At 39.1% G+C, this 15,926-nt stretch overlaps 1 protein-coding gene and 1 long non-coding RNA gene across 3 annotated transcripts in view; both read right to left on the bottom strand.

Moving 5' to 3' along the window:
- LOC148105779 (protein NLRC3-like) overlaps nt 1-15,926 on the bottom strand; it is a 342,596-nt gene that overhangs the window by 118,225 nt on the left and 208,445 nt on the right. The gene's annotated exons all lie outside the window — the stretch shown is intronic.
- Nucleotides 4,646-7,026, bottom strand: LOC148105785 (uncharacterized). Its single transcript, XR_015718612.1, has 3 exons — nt 6,981-7,026; nt 6,049-6,177; nt 4,646-5,589 (listed from the first exon to the last, which is right to left on the bottom strand). It is a non-coding gene; the product is annotated as an uncharacterized LOC148105785 (long non-coding RNA).

Here is a 15,926-nt window from a genome sequence, read left to right on the forward strand (position 1 = left end):
TCCATTTGAGGACATCTGGGACATTATGTCTCACTCCATCCACCAACTGCACCACAGACTGTCCAGGAGTTGGCAGATTATTTAGTCCTGGAGTCTGGGAGGAGATCCATCAGGAGACCATCTGCCACTTCATCAGGAGCATGCCCAGGTGTTGTAGTGAGGTCATACAGGCATGTGGAGGCCACACAGACTACAGAGCCTCATTTTGACGTGTTTTAAGGACATTACATCAAACCAGATGAATGATTCTGTATTGCACTGATCAAGGAACCAACCCAATAGCAGCTAAAGGCATCCTCTTCACATTACTTAACATAGTAAGTTTATACTATGTTTAATGTGCATTTTCTTCATCAGTTTAGAACATAACATGTTAGCGCTCCCTGGTTCTTTTTGGAGACAGATCCTGAGACAGCAGGCAGCTTTGGAGAACTCATGCCAGCTGTGGGAATTAAGGAATACTTTGATTTAATATTGATTTCATGACAACTATCCTCAGGCACATATTCCTGGATATATACAATGACACGAGTAAACTCCCATTTTAGAATCATTGCCTTCTTTGATCTGACTTACTGCCTCAGACTTTGGACCTGTGTCCCCAAAACTACAGAAAATCCATGACACTGGGTAAGAGGCCTTGATCATGTTATAAGTGAGAGAGTTTGGTGTAACAGTGGTTGAACATGCCAAATCAATCCACAACATACTGCCATTCCCCAGCTGTAACCTGCATATGCATCAAACCAAAACCCAGTACCATAGCCACATGATAGACATACAGATGAGGTTAAAGGGCTGTGTCATGTTGCCAGATAGCTTCATCCCAAAAAAGATCAACATTCTTCAAAAACAAAAGTTTGTGAATATTTGCTGTATTGCCAGGCCTAAACCAACCTGTTAAACTTATCAAATTATTGTCATAGATATGAACCTATTGATTGAAACAGAATAATCCATTCAAGCCTCCATCATCATCCAAGATCACTGTTAGTATTCAGATTATTTTATCTCTATTTTCCTCTAGAATGTTTTGAAAATCAGTATTTGATCAATAGACTTTTTAAAAGTGTATTTTGATCCTATTGTTTACGCGTGTAATTGCATTTTTATTGACATTTTGACAGGAAAACCCTTAATCAAATTGTATCTTTGGTATCTAATAATAATATTAACAATAAAAATAATGTTACATATGCAATATTCACACAATAATGATGTGCAAACAAACAAGAAAAATAGAAAAAAATGACAATTAAAAAAAAATAAAAAATACCCTGTATATAAAAACCACATATGACCACGACTCCAAATGTGCAATTGTCACTGCATCTAAACATGACAGATGACATATTACAAAAAGGTAGAAACGTATAATATACAATATGTTGTGAAGCTGGTACTGGTGCAGTTAACTTTGCTTTAGGCTCCCATACACAGTACTGCTGACCCTAATCACCTCATACAAGATGTTACTTACTTTACGTGCAGTGCAGTATTACTTTAACTTGCAATATGTTATAATAGCCAAGTCACTTCTATATTTATGAGCATGTAGACAATAATGTTGGCTGATATGTAAAACTATGAGATATCGAGTGCTGGGAAGATATTATTGATCGATCAGATTCATGAATGTTTTATGTACTTAAAGCATCTTTCTTTCAGCTTAACGAGTGAACCGTCAGCTCGTTCAAACACACGTTAAAGTCCGTTTGGCTCGACACCACCGAACAGAGGCAACAATATAACATAGCTAACATTAACAGTGCAGTGAATCCTGCTTGTGCCGTGATATTCAGGACTGCAAACCGAGCAGCATCACTGACTTTCAGCTTGTTGTGTTTGTGGATATATGACTGACTTTAATTATCCATAAAATCATCACATTCTCTGTAAGATTAAGGTCGACTATTGAACAGCGTATATTTTAAAGTAAAGGCTTTGAAACCAAGTAAACGCTGAAAGCACAAACATCGCTAATGTCACATAACTTTGCCAACATGTGGCCAACAGTAATGTTTTAATGTCCTTTATTATTAAACATTTGCACATAAGTAAGTGACATAATATTCAGTGCTTACTTTAAAAGTTTACTCTTCTTCCGTATTTTGCGGCAAAATTATCCACACCCACCGCTGCGCTATGGAGTCTGGGATATGTTGGGTTATGAAGTCTACACACCGCCAAATCCTTAAAATTCAGGAAAATGAAGGACGCATTTGAAGGCCGCATTTCGAGCAGCCTTCGAATTGGGACAGCCTTCGTCGCGTCGCTGTGACGTAATCGGCCTTAAAATGCGGCCTTTGAGGCTGCAGACCCTGAATTGGGATACAGCCCTTGGCTGATTGTGACCTACACCCGTTTTCAGACCTTGGCTCGTGTGATTAGGCAGAGGATCAATAGGGAGTCCATGACCCTCTTAGGGGGACACTCACACGGGACCTAAACCTGGGATTCTCCACCAGTCGCTCTCAGAACTGAAGAAACTTCTTGGATAAAACGTCTTCAAGAAACTTAAAGCAGTTCAGACGCTTTTCTTTCCCAGCTCCTCAGACTGTCCACCCTGTTAGCTTGGTTAAGTAGCCATGAAGAGTAGAAGGCCAAGTATGAGTTTCAAACAGTAAACACATTTATTTTTAAACCCTGCAAATAAACAACATTAACATCAAAAGTTTTACATTTCCTAAATTTATCCCACAATCTGAATATAACACCCACTTCCCTACATTTGATCCGCTGTGTTAAATATGATTAAGAACAGAATGCAATCATTTGCAAATCCTATAAACCAGTATTTTAAATAAAGTGAGAAAATGCGGCCGCCTCGGGTCTCTGCTCCTCCTGCCTCACCTTCTCTCATCCACCTGTTGCCTCTGTGGAAGCTAAGCCATAGCCACCACCAAACAACTGACTTATTTTTACACATCAACCAGCATCCGGCCAATCCACCACCTTCCATCATTTATACTGTTAGAAAAAAACAAAAAACATAATCGGCTCATAAAAACAAAAAATCACCATCCGTATGCCCGATGGTCAGTCCAGCTATGGTCGTGCCATCAGTTAACCCTTCACGTGCCAGCTGTGACACGCGTGCCCAGGGTTGCCGACCCCTGCTCTAAAGCATCTGATTTGGATTCCTGAGATCAAATATATTTTCCTTTGGCTTTGTTTTCTTCCCATTTGTGGCTTTAATGTAGTGTTACATCCTGTTTGTTTGCTTCCATCTGTGTACATGTCCAGATTCACTGTTATGTTTCTATTCTTACATTGCTGTGAGATCACTGTTCCCTCTGCTGACTGATGTGACCTTTTGTATCTTACACTGATACTTGTCATATTTGTATCTGCGCCTAAAAGATAAAAAGTTTTCCATGCTAAAACACAGCTCCACCTCCTGCAGTTCTCCCTCTGAACCACTAGATGTCTCTGTTATCTAAATGAAGACGTGCAGCACAGCAACCACAGCAGCGCTCAGATCACACGTGTCCTGTTATTATGTATAAAAGCATGAAACAGGTGAGACAGGTGGGATCAATATTAATGTTGTGGAAATATATGAAAAAGCAACAGAAGTGTGAAAACATTTCATGTTTCTAGAAAGATCTTTCAGCTCATAGCTGCTCACAGACTGTATTTACAAGTGACAAACTGCAACTCTACAGTACATCTACAGTATATATCAAATATATTCTGTATTCAAATCTATTGAGTGATGTTTGAAAGTCTTTCCAGGTGAGTTTGATCCAGGAGGGTCTGAAGCCAGAGTCAGACAGAGACTGTGCAGAGACTGTAGAAGGACAGAGCAGCAGCAGAGCAGTCCAGATACACTGATGATCCTCTGTCAGATCCAGAGGGACACACAGGGATGATGCTGGACTCTACATTGTGTCTGACAGTGGAGCTGTTCTCAGAGCAGTTCACTCTGCAGCACTGACAGTCATCTGCACTTCTTCTCATTCCTCTGTCAGTCACTGCTGGATGAAGCTCTCCTCTCCACCTCCCAGTAACATGGCCCAGTCAGAGCGTCTCTACACACAAGCTGCTGCTGCTTCAACCTCTCTGGATCATCAGGACACAGCTCCTCCTCTCTCAGCACACACACCGTCATGTTTACAATCATCAGCTCCTGCAGAGTGACAAAGGAAGAGCAGAGGAGATAAACGAGTGTTTCCAGAGACTCTTCATCAGCGGTCAGTCAGTGATGCAGCACATCCAGTATAAAGAGCAGCAGGGACTTCAGTGCTGGGACTGTACTAGGACTCACTGTTGCTTCACTTTTTCTAATCTTTGCCAACAGGAAGCAGCTTCAAACAAACACAAAAAGAGAAAAAACTCTGAATGTTTCGCATTAAAGTCGTACATTTATCAAAAAAACTGTGAGGAAGAACACTACACAGTTAATCAGGGTCCCCTCTCTCTGAATCAGGAAAGGTGGTGTTAATGGAAAATTGTACTGAGTAGTCAGTATAATCTTTTAATGATATAAGTTTACTTGTGATAGAGTACTGCATGATGACCTTTTCCTTGTTTAGAACTGATTGTTCTTTATAAAACGTGTTCTGATATTTCTATCTGAATCTTCCCACAGCGATAGAAAGAAGTCAAACAAGCAGCTCTGACCTTGCACACACACACACACACACACACACGCATACGTGTTTTCGTGATATATCAGCACGTATGACAAAAATGTGACAAATGGGAACGTGCCTTTCCGAAGGTCCTAGAGGCATGGGAATCACAAAAGGTTTGACCCATGCTTCCAGGAACACGCCCATCTGTTGAGATTTTGGCTAGGGCTAAATTTTGGTCAAACCTGAATTTACTGCTACTTGTGAGGACACTGTCAGGTTTATGTGACTTATGAGTACCATAAGGTCACACACTGATATTTCATGTTTAGGTGAATTGTGAAGCCCATGGAAACACATAATTTTCAAGTATACATGACTTATAAGGACCAGGTAAGGGTAGGTTTTGTATTTTTAGCTTGGCTCCTTTTGAGATTACAATATAATAGGCATGGATGCACAATAGTAATGCTCACCAGTCGGGTAACTTCTGACAGAAATATCAGACATTTATGTGTTAATAAAACAGTAAATCTGAGCTGTGTAGAGACTTAAAAAAAGACATAGGTCAAATGTGGTCAGTCTACTTTTTAAGTCTTAATATTGTAATGCATTAATTCATTTTGTAGTGAATGTTCATGTGAATAAAAACGTGGAACATTATCTGCCTTTCTTATCATTTAATTGCAAAAAGCACCCAGCATAAAACACAGATTTATGAGTAAGAACAATGCAATACAGAAAACTGCAATACTGACATTACTGTGGAAGTAACAAAGTATCTCTCTTGCTTGTTTCTTTCTTTCTTGCATCTTTCTTTTAATGCTATGATCCTGTTGTGGATGTAGTACCTTATGAGAACCCAGTCTCTGCCTTTCAGAGCTGCCGGCTCTGCTTGGAGGCAGCAGTCACATTCCTTTTTACCTGGTACTTTGCAGCTTGTTATGAAGTGAAACGTGCCGCTCAGCAACCTTCACTTCATCATTTGTCCACTTGATTCTCACCTTCCCAGCTGTCATAAATGGAAACAAAAGAAAATATCTTAATGTGAATGCAAAATGTTCTTAAACCTTGCTTTCTACTGGAGCACTTTAAAGGCGCAATAAGCACAATTCATCATACTTAGGTTGAAGGAATTAAAAATGGCTATGTGAAGAACTAGAGGTGTAATTACATCTGGAGTACAGCATGAACTCATAATCCCTCTCTCTGTGTTGATCTCCAGCCATAGACTTTGGTTTGGTTTACAGGCAGTGCACAACAGCACACCTAGCAGTGAAAAGATATTGCTTATTGCTCCTTTAAGGATGCTTGGAATGAACCATTTGAAGTGCTGTGTTCTGCTGGGAATCAAATGAGATGAAAGGATTTATGATAAAAGCTCTCAATAGTGTCATGTCTGAAAACAATAAACTTGTCCTTTGATCACAAGTATATTCAGCTAAAACATTTTGTATTTGGGTGCGTTTACCCCTTCTTGGTGAAGTGTTGCTAATGTTTTTGTTGTCCAGGGTGATTGAGGCAGAGGTGCCCTTCATGTTGTCCAGGGCAGCTGAGTAAAGCGTGTGGCTTGGAACCCCAGAATACTTGGTCCTTGAGCCTTTGAAAAGTAACAGTGAAATATGAGAATCAATGCATGCAATAGGTCTGTTTGCTTTTTTCTCTGCATTGTAGGAAAAGTCAGCGTTGGGCAGTGTGTAATTCTAAAATTAAGGGGCTAAGGGGCTCAAGAGTTGTAATCGGAAGGTTGCCGGTTCGAGCCCCGGCTCCGACAGTCTTGGTCATTGTGTCCTTGGGCAAGACACTTCACCCGTTGCCTACTGGTGGTGGTCAGAGGGCCCATGTCCTCATGTCCTTCACAGCTTAAAACAATATGAGGACAATGTAACACACACACTACAATCACTGGTCCTACCATATGAGGACTTCTACTTAAACACACTCATGTCCTTCACAGCTTAAAACAATATGAGGACATAACGACTGAACACATGTAGAGTTCATGTTCCTGACTTCTTACTTCTCCTGCTGTTGTCAATAAAAGCTCTAAACCCAACACTGATGTAAAGCCATCTATTTCCCAAGAAATTAAATCATGTAAACTGATCAGTGGGAGGTTAAATGGAAAAAAACATGTGTAAAAGGACAAAAATATCAAATGTAGTCAGAATAAAGATCAAGCTGATGCTTTAAGGGAAAGTTTGGACTAACATATGGTATAGACAATTACTTTCTCCTAATGCTAATGTTGATTTTGGTTAACTTTGACTCAAACTGATTGTTTTAATACAATCAAAGTGGATTTCATTTATGCACTAGGCCCAACTGACACCTATACTTGATACCAAATACAAAAAAATAATGTGTAACCTGTTGGAAGAATGAAGTGGGTGTGTCACTCACCAATTGGTCTGTACAAAGTTGAGACAGGACCTCAGCACTTGGTGTCTGCAACAAAAGACAACAATATAATGTCAGAAACATTCAGTTCTGCTACCCGACTAGATAATTAACTACAGATCATATTTGTATGAGTGAACATTATTACAGAAGGATCTGACTTCCTTATACCAGATTCTATAGAAACTTAACACTGTACAGTTCTGCTACCCAACAATATGAGGACAATGTAACACACACACTACAATCACTGGTCCTACCATATGAGGACTTCTACTTAAACACACTCATGTCCTTCAAAGCTTAAAACAATATGAGGACATGACGACTGAACACATGTAGAGTTCATGTTCCTGACTTCTTACTTCTCCTGCTGTTGTCAATAAAAGCTCTAAACCCAACACTGATGTAAAGCCATCTATTTCCCCAGAAATTAAATCATGTAAACTGATCAGTGGGAGGTTAAATGGACAAAAACATGTGTAAAAGGACAAAAATATCAAATGTAGTCAGAATAAAGATCAAGCTGATGCTTTAAGGGAAAGTTTGGACTAACAAATGGTGTAGACAATTACTTTCTCCTAATGCTAATGTTGATTTTGGTTAACTTTGACTCAAACTGATTGTTTTAATACAATCAAAGTGCATTTCATTTATGCACTAGGCCCAACTGACACATATACTTGATACCAAATACAAAAAAAGAATGTGTAACCTGTTGGAAGAATGAAGTGGGTATGTCACTCACCAATTGGTCTGAAGGAGGTTGAGACAGGACCTCAGCACTTGGTGTCTGCAACAAAAGACAACAATATAATGTCAGAAACATTCTGTACTGTAAATCCCGACTAGATAATTAACTACAGATCATATTTGTATGAGTGAACATTATTACAGAAGGATCTGACTTCCTTATACCAGATTCTATAGAAACTTAACACTGTACAGTTCTGCTACCCAACAATATGAGGACAGTGTAACACACACACTACAATCACTGGTCCTACCATATGAGGACTTCTACTTAAACACACTCATGTCCTTCACAGCTTAAAACAATATGAGGACAATGTAACACACATTACAATCACTGGTCCCACCACACGAGGAAGGCAACTGAAACACACTCATGTCCTTCACAGCTTAAAACAATATGAGGACATGGCGACTGAACACATGTAGAGTTCATGTTCCTGACTTCTTACTTCTCCTGCTGTTGTCAATAAAAGCTCTAAACCCAACACTGATGTAAAGCCATCTATTTCCCAAGAAATTAAATCATGTAAACTGATCAGCGGGAGGTTAAATGGACAAAAACATGTGTAAAGGGACAAAAATATCAAATGTAGTCAGAATAAAGATCAAGCTGATGCTTTAAGGGAATGTTTGGACTAACAAATGGTATAGACAATTACTTTCTCCTAATGCTAATGTTGATTTTGGTTAACTTTGACTCAAACTGATTGTTTTAATACAATCAAAGTGCATTTCATTTATGCACTAGACCCAACTGACACATATACTTGATACCAAATACAAAAAAATAATGTGTAACCTGTTGGAAGAATGAAGTGGGTATGTCACTCACCAATTGGTCTGTACAAGGTTGAGACAGGACCTCAGCACTTGGTGTCTGCAACAAAAGACAACAATATAATGTCAGAAACATTCTGTACTGTAAATCCCGACTAGATAATTAACTACAGATCATATTTGTATGAGTGAACATTATTACAGAAGGATCTGACTTCCTTATACCAGATTCTATAGAAACTTAACACAGTACAGTTCTGCTACCCAACAATATGAGGACAGTGTAACACACACACTACAATCACTGGTCCTACCATATGAGGACTTCTACTTAAACACACTCATGTCCTTCACAGCTTAAAACAATATGAGGACAATGTAACACACATTACAATCACTGGTCCCACCACACGAGGAAGGCAACTGAAACACACTCATGTCCTTCACAGCTTAAAACAATATGAGGACATGACGACTGAACACATGTAGAGTTCATGTTCCTGACTTCTTCTTCTCCTGCTGTTGTCAATAAAAGCTCTAAACCCAACACTGATGTAAAGCCATCTATTTCCCCAGAAATTAAATCATGTAAACTGATCAGCGGGAGGTTAAATGGACAAAAACATGTGTAAAAGGACAAAAATATCAAATGTAGTCAGAATAAAGATCAAGCTGATGCTTTAAGGGAAAGTTTGGACTAACAAATGGTATAGACAATTACTTTCTCCTAATGCTAATGTTGATTTTGGTTAACTTTGACTCATACTGATTGTTTTAATACAATCAAAGTGCATTTCATTTATGCACTAGGCCCAACTGACACATATACTTGATACCAAATACAAAAAAAGAATGTGTAACCTGTTGAAAGAATGAAGTGGGTATGTCACTCACCAATTGGTCTGAAGGAGGTTGAGACAGGACCTCAGCACTTGGTGTCTGCAACAAAAGACAACAATATAACGTCAGAAACATTCTGTACTGTAAATCCCGACTAGATAATTAACTACAGATCATATTTGTATCAGTGAATATTATTACAGAAGGATCTAACTTCCTTATAACAGATTCTATAGAAACTTAACACCGTACAGTTCTGCTACCCAACAATATGAGGACAGTGTAACACACACACTACAATCACTGGTCCTACCATATGAGGACTTCTACTTAAACACACTCATTTTCCTTCACAGCTTAAAACAATATGAGAACAATGTAACACACACTACAATTACTGGTCCTACCATATGAGGACTTCTATTTTCCTGTTGGAGGTTGAGACAGGATGGAGGGACAGCAGGGTAGTAGCTCGCACAAATGATTCTATTGACACAACAGGGAAGTGAGATTAATGAACTGAACACAACAGACTCTTTCAAAATAAAACAGGAAACATGGCATGAAAATACAAACGTGGTAATATACAGCCCTAACATAAATTCCTTAAAACGATGTTAATAACGTTATGCCAAAGTCAGCTAACCCACCACCAAACATAAGAAACTCAAAAACTTTAGAATAAAGTCAGAAACGCTGGGCCAGAAACCCAGACCGTGAGCGAATAACTATAATACTATTGATTTGTGCTAAATACGAAAACATTAATATTATCATTTAAATCCCCCCAAACATATCTTGTGTTGAAAAAAATGTGTGTTGCAGTTAGCTACACTTAAAAAGAGCTTAGGCTGACTGTCTCTGCAGTTGAAGATGCAGAGCACATGCTAGGCCGCAGGTCCCTTTAACTCCAGTGGGAATTTAAGAACAGTTAAATTTAACTTCTAATATCTATTGTTGAAGATAAATCTTAAGTAATTTTTTAACATTTATCATCATTCACCACTTTCAGTTTGTTCAAATCGATTGTGCATTGTTTTAATTCCGTTTAACTAACGTTAATTAGCTTGTTAAACATACAACTTTACCTTGCGAAGTGTGCGTCGAATCATGGATATCAAAGGTAAATACATACGTCAAGATAAATCTCTCCTGAGTGCTGAAGGTCCCAGATGTGCCGTTCACGCAGAGCTCAAGCGAGTTGGTATCTTGCCGTGACCAGCAGCTCTTTGGTTGAGGCTTTCGAACAATCAGATGCAGCTTTACTCACTTGTTGACCAATCACAGACGTCGTTCTATGCTCCACTGACGAAATGCTGCATCCTCTCACCAGCCACGGACTCTCCTCGTCCATTTAACAACAAAAACACAGCAACACGTGCTGTATTTGAGGTAGGAACACTTGAGAACTGTCACAATGTTTTGCAAACTGCTGTTACAGTTAATTTCGTTCCGTTAATTTGTTTGGTACCTATTGTTAAGTAACACTTGGTACACATGTGGTTAGCTTGCTGGTCTAGTTTAAGTTAGCATGGGCATGCTGTTCACTGATGGAGTAAGGCCAAATTTGTCTTGATATTGTCAGTGTGTTATCATAAACATGTCCTAATTTGTTATGAAAAGAAGAGCAGCACCCCTAGACCCCCAGGTGAAAATACAGATAATAGATAAGCAATTTAAGAAAATAAGTATAATGTGTATAATAAATGATTTTACTGTCACTTTCCTGGGTCTGTTGACCCAGCGTTTTAAGTTTTAGTTTGTTTGGAAGTGGATGTTTATTTATAAGTTCTTTAGGTTAGCTAAGTTCATTTGTTTATTAGATTACCCTTGTTATGTCTGTTTTATTGTGAAAGTCCTTTTCCTATATCCAGTGTGTCTAGTTTTGTTTCCCCTTGTCTTGTTAGGTCTGATTTGTCCCAGCTGTTCCTCATCCCCTCATTATCTCTCTGTGTACTTACAGTGGCTTGCAAATGTATTCGTCCCCCTTTTCCACATTTTGTCACATTACTGCCACAAACATGAATCAATTTTAATGGAATCCAATTGCAGCAAAAGGTGGTTCTACAAAGTATTGACTCGGGGGGCTGAATAATTACGCACACCCCAGTTTTCAGTTATTTATTTGTAAAAAATGTTTGGAATCATGTATGATTTTCGTTCCACTTCTCACGTGTACACCACTTTGTATTGGTCTTTCAGGTGGAATTCCAATAAAATTGATTCATGTTTGTGGCTGTAATGTGACAAAATGTGGGAAAGTTCAAGGGGGCCGAATACTTTTGTAAGCCATGCTGTGGATTAATAAGACATGCTGTGGATTAATAACTAATAAGTATGATTCAGTGCAGAGAGGTCTATTAACACATAGTGAGTGAGAAAGGTGACTGGAAAGGAAAAAACTCAGTGCATCATGGGAATCCCCCGGCAGCCTTGATTCAGGAGACAGACACTATCTCTACTTTCAAGATTAGGCTTAAAACTTTCCTTTTTGCTAAAGCATATAGTTAGGGCTGGACCAGGTGACCCTGAATCCTCCCTTAGTTATGCTGCAATAGACGTAGGCTGCTGGGAATTCCCATGATGCATTGAGTTTTTCCTTTCCAGTCACCTTTATAACTCAGTATGTGTTAATAGACCTCTCTGCATTGAATCATATCTGTTATTAACCTCTGTCTCTCTTCCACAGCATGTCTTTCATCCTGTTTTCCTTCTCTCACCCCAACTGGTTGCAACAGATGGCCGCCCCTCCCTGAGCCTGGTTCTGCCAGAGGTTTCTTCCTGTTAAAAGGGAGTTTTTCCTTCCCACTGTTGCCAAAGTGCTTGCTCATAGGTGGTCATATGATTGTTGGGTTTTTCTCTGTACCTATGAAGGGCCTTGAGGCGACTTTTTTTTGTGATTTGGCGCTATATAAATAAAATTGAATTGAAATTGAATTGTACTGCTGCATACTGTGACATTTACAGTTGCTTAGTTAATTAAGTGACTTAATTACTCACTTTTATTTACTAATTTAATTACTAAATGAAGCTGGAATTGTGCATTCTGCAGTTTTTAATAGTGTGTTATTAGTTTTTAAAGAAGCAATATGCATTTTATACTATATTGTAAAAAGTATAAGGTAAGTTGAATTTAAAATATAATGAAGTGTTGACTTTTTTCATCAATTCTTGTAGATACACAGAGTCGAGACTGAGCCTGATGATCATACTGAATCAGATGACAGCGGCAGGAATCTCCAAGTTCAACTGCAGATTGCAGATGCAATTATATTAATGCAGATTAATATAAACTCTTCAAGGGTCAAAATCTGCACACACATCATTCTGCATAGTGAAGGTCAGAAAATTTGTGCATTGATCTTGAGAAGTAAGACTCATTAATTAATAGTACTATAATTAGACAAATGTTGAAACTTTATATTTCGAGACATTTTGTCAACAACAAAAAAAACCAAGATGTGCAGGCACTGATAACTGAATCTAAAAACCTTCATTTTTGTCAAGATTTGCCTGATTTAACTGTTGTTACCCTTGCTTATAGCTCACCCTAAAATGTATAAAAATGGGAAAAGTTTTTGATATGTGTTAGAATGATTGTTTAATTGGCAAGGTTTGAACGAACAATTTTTAGAAGCCTCAAATCTTATATGTTATTATTCCACGAATGATTCAAATAAAGTTCACCTCCATTTCAACATTGAATACGACTGTGGACATAAGAGCTAAAAGGTGCTGTCCACGCATGTGTCCGCTAAGCCCCAGAAGGGTATAACCTGGGTCAAATGTGTTATTGTGTCTGACACACCTACAATATGAGGACTCGTAGAGTGACGTCACTGAAAGTGTGTTTAAAGTGTGTTAAGTTCCAAAACTGGCCAGTAGGTGCGAAAACTGAAAATGAGGAAAAACGCTAAACACACTTAAACACACTTTTTCATAAAATTGTGATGTTTCAGGACTTTCGAGATTTTTGGTTTGGGAGCATGTTGGGAGCCTCTAGAACACTTTAGAAGGCTCAGAAAAATGAGGACCTCAAAAATGTCCTCATTTTTCTGAGCGTCCTCATTTTGTGAGTGTGTTATCATAAAATTGTCCTAAGATGTCATGAAAACAAGTACACACACACACACACACACACACACACACACACACACACACACACACACACACAATCACATACGCACATGCTCATGTATCAACACTCCACTGAACAAATGTTTTCATTTTTCTTGTGTATAAATAAAGAGTGTGAGCGTTCTGTGACCGCCCTTGCAAGTAAAATCTGCAGCGTGTGTGTCTCCACTCTCTGACTCTCCGCTGAAGAAGTGTCATTTAGAATAAATCTCTTGACATTTATTTCGGTCCTTCGTAGCCGGGGCAGAAACATCAGAACTGTTATCTGTGACTCTGTTCCAGGATCCAGCACTGATTCCTGACGCCGTGGGGAGCCAGCACCGAAGTCTGTGCACAGCCCTCTTAGACCAGGTTTATAGTCTGATCCACGGCGGTGGGATTCAGTCTGGCGATCCAAACCACCAGTGAGACATGTGAGGGTGAGAAACACTATTTTGATGTATAAAACCACCGAGAAGGTTTTAATGCATGTAAGGTGAACTAGCAAACACCGTCGTAGTTACATGCGGCTGTCTTCTTGTTTGATGGCAGATACTCCCTTCACCCTGGCCAAAAAGGCTAAAATGACGAAAGAAAAAGTGGAAAACAGCTAAACATGAGAGGTTTTTGGACAAAGTTTGTGTTTTTTCCAATGTTTAAGCACTGCTTCCAGCCAAGAGTGATACCATATATGCCCCATAGCTGCAGAAAAGGCTAACATTGTTATCTTTTTACAAACAAACAGCTAAACATGAGAGGTTTTTGAACAAAGTTTGTGTTCTCCATTCTTTAAGCACCGGTTCGAGCACCGTTTAAGCACCGGCACCGTTTCAAAAGTACCGGTTTGGCACCGGTATCGGATAAAACCTAAACGATACCCATCCCTATTCGTGACAAATTAGCGCGCAAATGTCTATATGTGTATGTGTCTGGAAGTAAGTTGATTTTACAGCACAATACGCTGCTGAAGTACTTCTATTTTCGTTTTCTTTGCTTGAGGCTCACGTACTGGTGACAAAGGAGAACGGTTGAGTTTCATCTCATAAAACTTATACCGCTTGACTTTTAGGGTGGAGTTGAAGGCCGTATCAGTAAACCACTCTGAAGTCAAGCGTGCCAGTGACGGCCCAGCAAAATCTTTGAAAATGGAGAATAAACAAGCAAAATTAACACCTGATGAGAGATGTTTAGAAAAACAACAAGCCGGAGCAGGAATAATCCAAAAGAAAGGAATGCATAGTGGAAGAGCAAGAGGTAGAGGCAGGTTTAGACACACACCAAGCAGTGGTTTTAGTACTACATGCTGGAAGTGTGGAAAAAAGGGACACTTTGTACGTGACTGTAAGACACAGAGAACGCCCGACACAGAATGATTAGCTGCAACCACTGTGGCTGCCACCACCCAGACAGATGAAAGGGAGAGACAGCAAAAAAAGTAAAATAAACAAAAGGATAAATTAAATTAGAGCATTACTGTAATGTATTCAAACTAATAATAGCAAGGATAAAAACCTGTAAACTGGTATTGTGAGATCAGTATTTTAAACTATGTTATCTTATACCCATAGTCAAGGTAGACGAATTATGTTAAACAGCTGTAGAACATAAATATATTCCTTAGTCTAGGTTTTAGGTTTTGTAATGTTGATTGTCATTTATGCTTAGAAATATCTACTTATATATGCTTAGAGGTGTATAATCAATTGTGTAGTGATAGGATGTGTGATCTTTAGCAGGCTGCAAAGGCTTGGTGTGCATTCAGAGTGTTCTGGAATCCACACCTACATCCTGGGAGCATGGGAAGAGGTCGTACCTTGTTTTATTGTTTTACGGTAGGATAAACGTGGCTATATCAGTTTTAGTCTAAGTGCCTTTTGTTTAGATGGTTTAGGGAAGTCATTTATGGGGTCACACTCTGACCCCACACACACACACACACACACACACACACACACACACACACACACACACACACACACACAGGCAAGATACTCTTTGTTTGTATGTAGACGTCGTATGTTAATGAACCTATGCATATTCATATAACCTCAATAAAAGAGCAGTGTTACGGGGGAGCGGACGAGAGCAACTGGGGTCAAGCGAAGGAACGGCGTTTGTCCGGTTCTCTCCCGTGCACGAGAAACATGAAGAACTTTGCCTACTTCGTGTCTTGCTTTGCTGTGTAATTATATTGTCTTCAACGTTCCAGCGAATAGGTTCAAGCTACAAACCTATCACTAGGTTGTGTGCAAAGTATGTAGCTTAGGTTTCCTTATATTTTTATGTTAAAGAACATGACCATCTTCGCAGTATATTTTCGTAGTATGTTAGAGAAATGTTCAAGTATATCTTTGGGGATTAAAAGAATGTGACCATCTTTGGGTTCTGTTAGACAGGTGGGCGCCACCATTTATCTGCTGTGAATGTTTTAGACTGTTTTCTTGTCATGTCAGAGTGCTT

This window comes from Neolamprologus brichardi, chromosome 3 (assembly GCF_056152115.1).
Source record: "Neolamprologus brichardi isolate AB-2024 chromosome 3, ASM5615211v1, whole genome shotgun sequence".
In the NCBI taxonomy this organism is placed as follows: Eukaryota; Metazoa; Chordata; class Actinopteri; order Cichliformes; family Cichlidae; genus Neolamprologus; species Neolamprologus brichardi.